This window comes from Rhinolophus sinicus, linkage group LG10 (genome assembly GCF_036562045.2).
Source record: "Rhinolophus sinicus isolate RSC01 linkage group LG10, ASM3656204v1, whole genome shotgun sequence".
Lineage (NCBI taxonomy): Eukaryota > Metazoa > Chordata > Mammalia > Chiroptera > Rhinolophidae > Rhinolophus > Rhinolophus sinicus.
In genome coordinates this window covers 82,108,011-82,117,298 of record NC_133759.1, presented here as the reverse complement: position 1 = coordinate 82,117,298, position 9,288 = coordinate 82,108,011, and the positions used below count along the sequence as shown (strand labels likewise).

General features: G+C 39.1%; 1 pseudogene; it reads right to left on the bottom strand.

The window, feature by feature from the left end:
- Positions 1-5,147: 5,147 nt before the first annotated feature.
- LOC109451748 (protocadherin alpha-1) lies at positions 5,148-9,040 on the bottom strand (annotated as a pseudogene).
- Between the last annotated feature and the right edge of the window lie 248 nt (positions 9,041-9,288).

The following is a 9,288-nucleotide window of genomic DNA, read 5'->3' as shown; positions in this document are numbered from 1 at the left end:
GACACAGCAAAGAAATGTGATGACTGAGGCAGAAATTGGAGTTATGTTGCCGTAAGCCAAGAATTGCCAGGAATCACCAGAAACTGGAAGAGGCAAGGAAGAATTCTTTCCTCGAGTCTTCAGAGGGAATGTGGCCCCGACAACACCTTGATATTGGATGTCTGGCCTCTAGAACTGTGAGAGAATAAATTTCTGTTGTTTTAAGCCAGCAAGTTTGTGATAATATGTTACAGCAGCCCTATGAAACTAATATAGTATGCATTGCTGAAATTATACCCTTCGTACTTATCAAAGCAAACTGTTAATTCCCTAAAGTTTATGTGTCTGAGCATTTATTCTTGCAAAGTCTTCATCCCAGTCCTTCACAAAACTACAACAATGTCCTAGAAGGGGAGAAAAAAAAAGCAGGGGGAATGAATACTAGGCAAGACAAAAAGAGAAGAGGTGCCTAAAACATTTTAATTCAGTTTACTGTTTTTCTTCTCCTACTTTTTATATGTAAGAAAAAGAAATCACAACACAATATATTTTCCCATGAGATCCAAGTTATTAATCTGCTTAATGGTCAGATGCCTTAGTGAAAAGGTCAATAATAATGTTCTATCAGTTATATTATCTCTTGTAATACTCTCCTCTTAAAATTCATTCTGTTCACATTGAATCCCAATGTGACTTGGCAGTGGAATCCCAATGAATATGTTGCTGTACATTGACTATTTAAATTTTCCTTCTAAAATAAACAGTTTTATTTCTGGCTCCTTCAAAGTCTTCTATGGTTATGCGAGACTGCCTAGGTCAGTTTTTCTCCACATGTTGGCTCAGCATCCCAGACTGCTTTGATATTATAGCACCTCAACATCAACCTGTGCTTTCATAATTGCTGCAATAGCAAAAGACAGCAGAAGTCAGCAAAAGCAGCACTGGAAATTATATACTTCTGCTTGGAAGTGACACACATCATTCACATTATGTTGGTCAAAGAAAATCACACCTCAAGTTAACAGGGAAGTGATATCTTCCAGTAGTCTCAGGAGGAGAAAAGAGATATTGTTACCAAAATAAACAACTATTTCTAATGCTTATCTATTTGTATTCTTGACTGACCATAAGTCTCAAAGGTGCCTCAAGGGATGGCTTACTTTTCTAGTTACTTATTTTAATACCAGAAAATAGAATTACAATTCTAATCTTAGAAAGGAAGTCTTTTGAAAGAGAAGGAACATATCAAGAAATAGTATTCCCAAGTGTTCTGTCTTGTATTTTATGGGGTATAAAAATACTATTTCCCTGCAAATTAAACTACATTGGTATCATACCAAGTTAACTTGAAAATAAAATTACAATTCCTAAAATCATAGTCATGAAATGGAAACTATTAACTGAAATTGAATAATCGAAAAATAATATATGTTTTACCAAGATTTTACCGAAAGCAGAGACAGTTTTTGTTTCCACTGGGGTGCTAGAAAATTGGAGCTTCTGTAGAAAAATGAGAATAACTCTGTTATTCTCAGTATGCACAGCATGATGATCTTTGCCTAGCATTTTCAGATAGACAACAAAGACGTGAAGCTACTAACATTAATGGATAATAAATATTAACCAAAATTAATCCAACTGCATAATAATAATTATAATCTGTTAAAAGATCTCAGCATATATATCTTCCTTTTGTGAGGATATGACCACTTTTTAATCAATGAATTTCCTAAGTGAATGACTAATTTGAATTATAAACATACCATGAAATAAATACTAATGAATAAATTTTGCCATAAATCTATATTATTCTATGCTTTTGTTAATACTAAAATATTCAATAAATAACATATTAACCATAGGAAAGAACAGGTGGAAAAGTAGGATAATAAAACAACTGGTTCATCTTTATAAAGAGAGGAAGTAATACAATACATTTCCTGGAAGAAATCTTATAAAGGAAAACAAAACTATTGAAAGTTGTGTTGACTATACGAAGATTCTGAATGAGACAAAAATATTAACTACCAATGGGAAATCCATTCATATTTATATTAAAATAAATACTAAGTAACAATACCCTCCACAATAATCTTTTCATCCACTCCAGAATTACCTTTTCATAAAAAATCTATTTTCAAACTTTGTAGTCCTAAGCCCACTTCTTTTGGTTTAGTGATCATTAACTAATATTTGAGATTCACCTCCAAGTTAATACTTTCAACTAACCCAGAAAATTTTTCACCTTTACAACAATAATCATAATACAGAAAGAATTGTTTGGTTGTTCTTAGATGCATAATGCATCAATCTAAAACTCTGTTTTGACAGTGATACCAATGTAGTGCGAAGGGATGCTTGAATGTCTTCACGCCAAATTTAAGAGGCTATTGGCATTCATCAAATGATGCTCGATTGTATTGATAATCTTATTGTTAACTTCTCAGTAAAGTACTGTTAGATAATTGCTATTTATTTGTTTGTTTGTTTATTTATTTATTTATTTATTTTTATTTTAAGGAGGGCACAGCTCACAGTGCATGTATGGATCAAACAGGCAACCTTGGTGTTATCAGCACGACACTCTAACCAACTGAGCTAATGGCCACTCCAATAATTGCTTTTTCAATCTATATAATTCTTGAAGAAACAAGTTGTATCATTTTAACTTCAATTGGCAGCCTCTAATTCAAGTTTGTTTGGCTTGATAGAAGAAAACATATATTTACCTTTCCCATGCTATTTATTATTTTTAATTTGGCCTCAAAATATAGTTTTCTCTCCCCATCCCAATTGTTTGTTCATTTTAATTCCCCTTTGCAGGGCATTTCCCTCTGGTTGATTATATTTTCTTTAGCTGAGGAAACGAGAAATGCACATACCGTGTTTCCCTGAAAATAAGACCTAGTCGGACCATCAGCTCTAATGCGTCTTTTGGAGCAAAAATTAATAATATAAGACCAGTCTTATTTTAATGTAACATAGGACCGGGTGTTATATAATATAAGACTTGGTCTTGTATTAATTTTTAGTCCAAAAGACACATTAGAGCTGATGGTCCTGCTAGGTCTTATTTGGGGGAACATGGTAGTTTTCTGAGTACCATATAGAGTGAAAACCTTCATCTGCTTTGTTTCTAGAAAACTTGCTAGTCACAGTCAGCATTTTATTGCCTCTTTTTAAAAAATCATGAATAGAATAAGATCTTCCTTTCTAGATACCCTGATTAGACAACGAAAATGGAAAAAGCAATGTTATACCAAATCCAATTGGGTTATGACTTTTCATAACCCATTGTTATTTTAAATAGGTTAAAAGGTGGTCCCCTTGAAGCCAGGGACGTTGCCTATTTTGTTGCTGTGTCCCTAGGTATATAGAAGGCCTTAGTATATAGAAAGCTCTCCATATGTACTTGTAGAGTGGATCCATAAGTAAATATTGAATGTCTCTAGAGGAAATCCTAAGCCTGGACATTAATATAATTAGCAAATGTAACTGTGAGTACATAGTAATGTGACTTGGGCAAGAAAAATTATTTTGTGACTCCCTAATCTATCTTTCCCAATTTTATAATCCTGAAAAAGTTTATCTCATATTAAAGAAACCAGGAAGTTTCCTTGGCAACCCGACTTTAAAATTATTTTTCTGCTGGTTGTTGCCAAAAGTTTAGGTATGATCATTAATATTTGAAAAGTTACAGAATAGCTTACAGTTTATTTCTTATAATGCACTAAGCAACAGCTCTGTGTCAATTCAAATCTCTGGAAAAAACTACCAAAGTATACTACTTTTTTATGGAATGTCTTCACAAGGGGACTTTCATGGGACTTTTTCTGTATATTTATTTGAATGTTTACAAACATTCCTTTAATATTTATGTAACTTCAGGATTAAACATAAGCAATAAAGTTTAACATTATGCTCTTGACTGAATGACTAACAAATACAATAATACCTGTATTAAATATGCTTCAGTTGGTTTTACAAAACTGCTATCGAATATACTGTTCAGTGTATTGCTAAACCCTTACAGAATAATCAGTAATCAAATCGTCCTTGAATTTACAGCAGGAAGAGAATTTTTTTCTTTCCTGAATAATTAGTTTAGAGAATTTCCTTTTATTGTTATTTTTCAAATTTCTGCATTCATTTCAGGAAGGTATTTATTAGGATTAGCACTGAACCTATGCTTTACTTTTGTATAAATTATTCCCACCCTTCTGTTGATCTTTTACTTTGGCTTTTAAACAGATTTTTAAAAATTTGCTCTTGCAAATAAATTTCTTCCATGGTAAACTATTTTAAATGTTTTTATGAAAGGCAATAAAGTGCATTAGAACAAGTAAGCTTTGGATATCCTTGGGAAATTTGGAGAAAACTTAGTAAAAGTACTGAACTTAGTTTTTCTGAGCCTCAGCACCTTCATCAAGAAAGTGAGACTAAAGTATTCACTTCACAAAGTTATTGAAAAGGTTGAGATGAAACAATATAGTTTTAGAACATTAGTAAGTAAATGAAAAGAGCTCACTAAATATTTCCTAACCAGATTCTCTAACAAATTCATTCTACATTAAGCCCTCCAGACCCAAGAGAACTCTAGACCATTGGCATCAGGATATTGTCCATAATGACAATGAAGTAATGGTTGTATGTTTTAAACATAAGAATTAAAATATAACCCAATAAATATGTTTTAAATTACATTTGCTTAAAATGATTTTTATTGGCCACTTTGAAACTTAAAACCTTAAAAAAAAAAAAGGCAGATGGTTTCTGTAACTTTGCCTGTAATTTTTTGTCAAGGGCTTGACATTTCACTACAAGATTAAGGTAATAAATAAACTGAAAATGTCACTGTATTTGACTACGTTGAGATCCTGGGTTAAATATAATTAAGACTACTCAGTGTTTCAATATTTTTAAAAAATATTCTACTTTTTCAATCAAGGAATACGACAATTAGTCCCCACATTTGTTTTTTGTTTGTTTCCATGTTCTATTCAAGATGCAGCTGCAAATAATAAATACTAACATGAAATGGTAAGATTTGTTGCAATTTTAGTCAACACTTTGAATACGTTTTTAAAAGTCATATTTGAAAAGATGGTTATGCAAGTTAAATTTTAAAAAAATTAAAGCCAAAGCTTGAAAGTTGAACTTACATTACCGGAAAGGTCCGACTTTGTTTCTGGATGTTCGTTTCCTTCTGACATGTTGGGACCGGAAGGAACACTAGGACTGAAGGCCATGAGGTCGGCCTTGGGCGGGCCCTCCCCAGAGCACACCCTCTGCCGCCTCTGCTGCGAGTACGACCAGCTCCCCACAGCGCTGGAGCACACCAGCGTGGGCTTCCCGGGCCCGCACACGCCCTGGGTGGGCGGCGCCGAGCACCGCAGCGCTGTGTACAGCAGCAGCGTGAGCACCAACAGGCTGGACACCGCGCAGATGGCGATGATCAGGTACACGTTCACGTCCACTAGAGCCGTGTCCACGCTTGTGGTCCCCGGAGACATCCGCAAGGGGGTCTTCGGCGCCTGGCCGCTGTCCACCAGCGACAGCAGCACGGTGGCCGTGGCCACCAACACAGGTTCACCGTGGTCCTTCACCAGCACCAGCAGGCGCTGGTGCGGCGCGTCTGCCTCGTCCAGGGCACGAGTCGTGCTGATCTCGCCCGTGTACAGCCCCACGCGGAACAGGCTGCGCGCGCTCCCCACCGACGGCTGCAGCTCATAAGACAGCCACGCGTTGTAGCCCGAGTCCGCGTCCACCGCGCGCACCTTCGCCACCACGTGGCCCGCACCCACGGACCGCGACACCAGCTGGCTCATGGCGCCGCTCACGCCGCTCGCCCCAGGCGGCAGCAGCGCCGGCGCGTTGTCGTTCTCGTCCAGCACGAACACCTGCAGCGTCACGTTGCTGCCCAGAGGCGGCACGCCCGCGTCGCGCGCGCTCACCTGGAACTGCAGCAGCTCCAGCTCCTCGTGGTCCAGCGGCTGCAGCGCGTACACCTGGCCGCTTTCCGCGTGCACAGACACGTAGCTCGACAGCGCACGCTCGCCCACCCGCCGCTCCACCAGCGAGTAGGACACCAGCGCGTTCTCCTGCGCGTCCGCATCCCGCGCAGACACCGTGAAGATGTGGCAGCCGGGCGGGTTGTTCTCCTTCACGAACACCGTGTACTCGGGCTGCGCGAACGCCGGCGCGTTGTCGTTCACGTCGGCCACCTCCACGGACACGCTGGCGGTGGCCGACAGCGGCGAGCCCCGTCCCGCGCGGTCACTACTACAGCGTAGTCCGACACGCTCTCGCGGTCCAGGGCGCTGTCCAGCACCAGCGAATAGTAATTCTTGAAGGTGGACACGAGCTTGAATGGGACATGAGGTGTTAGTGAGCAGGTCACCTGCCCGTTGACACCCGAGTCGCGGTCGGACACGGAAATGAAGGCGATGACGGTGCTGAGTGGCGCGTCCTCTCTCACCGGCAATGACAGTGACGTGACCGCCAGTTCCGGAGCGTTATCATTTACATCCAGAATTTTCACTAAGACCTTGCAGTGATTTGACATTGGAGGACTTCCTTTATCAACTGCTTTTACCTGAATCTCGTAGGATTTTGTTTCTTCATAATCCAGTCTACCAATTAGCCTAATTTCTCCTGAGTTGGAGTCAATTTTGAAGTTCTTTTTAATGTTAAGAGGAACATCACTGCCAAAGAAAAAGATAATTTCTCCATTTACACCTTCATCAGCGTCAGAGGCATTTACTGTGACCACTAATGTTCCATTAGCCATAGTTTCTAATAAGTGGACTCTATACACAGCCTGGGCAAACAATGGGGCGTTATCATTAACGTCGAGCACCGTAATCAGAAGTTGAACTGTACCTTCCAGCTCTGGTTTGCCCCCATCAGTGGCTGTCAGTAATAAACGATGTTCTGGTGTTTCTTCTCTATCCAAAGATTTCCTCAATTCAAGCGAAAGTGACTTACTCAATTCATCACTTGCCTGTACATCCAAAGAGAAATAATCACTGGGGTTAAGGGTGTATGTTAGAAGAGCGTTGGTACCGATGTCCGCATCAGCAGCGCCCTCTACCGGAAAATGCGAATCCAGCAGTCTAGATTCAGGAATAAATAACCTTTGTTCTCTCTCTCTGAAGACTGGTGGATTATCGTTAATGTCCTTCACCTCCACCTCCACATGGAAAACCTGGGGCGGCCTCTCCACGATCACCTCCAGGTGGATGCTGCACTCCAGGCTCCGCCCGCACAGCTCCTCGCGGTCGATCCGAGAATTCACAAACAAAATGCCATTCTGCAAATTTACCTCCAGAAGGTCCCCGCGGCCTTTGGATGACACCCGGAACAGGCGCGGTACCAGCTCCGCCAGCTCCAGTCCCAGGTCCTGGGCGATGCGGCCCACGAAGGTGCCGTGTTTGGCCTCTTCAGGGACCGAGTAGTGGACCTGGCCGCTCCCAGCCTCCCAGGCTGCGAAGAGCAGAAGCGGGAGTAGCAGGCGCCGGGATCCCTTGCCTCCTCGCCTGGGAAACAGCATCGCAAGAGCACTACACCTATCCTACCTCTCTCACCTTACTTCAAAATCATACTTTTTAACTCTATTTCCAATCATTTATCTCCTTAGCGTTTTTGTCTTCTCTGGGGCGGTGACAAAATGAAGCTCCCTCCTTTAGTTTTGGTGATCAGTACATTTCCATTCACAAGACTTTGTGGTGTACAGCGACATCATGTGGCTGATGGTGTAAGATCCATTCATTGATTTCCAAAAGTCTCTATATTCATTTGCAATTTTACTCAATGCAATCATTTTCAATTTTAGGTCCTGTTAACGACTCAGACAATTCAAATATCACTTGAGAGTATGTAATTCAGTATTTTCCTTTACATGTTTTCACAAAGATATTACAATTGGATTTTGGGGAAATCAAGATATGCAGAAATAACCTTACATCTTTTTATTTCAAACAATCTATCAGCTCATATATTTTTATTACTAAATACTTGTAACTGAATACTGGAGTTTTAAAATAAGGCACTTTGACCACTAAAATTACCTTATTCTAGGATAGTTTGAGTGTTTGTTTTTTAAATGATATGTCATCGGTTACTTACACATGAAATGTTCATGAAATATATTTAAGATTCCTTCAATGTTGTATGAACAACGACATCATTTTCTGATACTTTAACTCTTAGAATAGTGATATTTGGGACGTTTCCCTTTGTTCCTTGTTATATAACATCTAAGTGATGACCTTATGACTTTTGACCTTCAACAGTCATTATTCCAAACTGAATTTAGTATCCATTGGATCTTTATTTTTCCAGCTATATCATTTTTTCTTATTAAGACAAACCATGCTGCATTTAAAATAATAGGAATACTGTATCAATATCAAGTACACATGTCTGAAAATTTGATAATAATCCATAGTCAACATTTTAAATATAAATTTAATGTGATTAGGTTTTCAGAAGAAACTATTTGGGAATAACATATTAATAAACTTCTTCAACTTTAGTCCAATTCATAATCAGAAACCCATAGCTACATCAAAATTTGACTATGTGGTCTTAATAAATTATCACTAGTTAATTTGTAAAGGAATGTCTTTAACATTTCTTTTTTAAGTACTATGGATATTAAGAATATTAATATTAGTAAGTTGTGGAGGGCACAGCTCAGCTCCAGGTCCAGTTGCCGTTGCTAGTTGCAGGGGGTGCAGCCCAGCATCCCCTGTAGGACTCGAGGAGTTGCACTGGCAACCTTGTGGTTGAGAGCCCACTGGCCCATGTGGGAATCGAACTGGCAACCTTCGGAGTTAGGAGCCCGGAGCTCCAACCACCTGAGCCCCTGGGTTGGCTCCTATTAATATTAATAAGGATTAATCTATTATGTCATCCTAATCATAAAGCCTAAATCATTGTTTAAATTGATAACTAATATATGGGGGAAATATAATGCTATTTTATTTTTCAAAAACCAGATTATAATTTAAATAGTTCAGTGTTGTAGTTACTTTATTTTTTTTTTAATATCAGTGCATTCTTCTTTTTTTATTTTATTTTTTATTTTTTAAAGTTTATTGGGGTGACAATGATTAGTAAAGTTACATACGTTTCAGGTGTACAATTCTATAATACATCATCTATATATCACATTGTGTTCACCACCCAGAGTCAGTTCTCCTTCCATCACCATATATTTGACCCTGTTTACCCTCATCTACCACCACCCCCACCCCTCTTACCCTCTGGTAACCACTAAACAATTGTTTGTGTCTATGAGTTTGT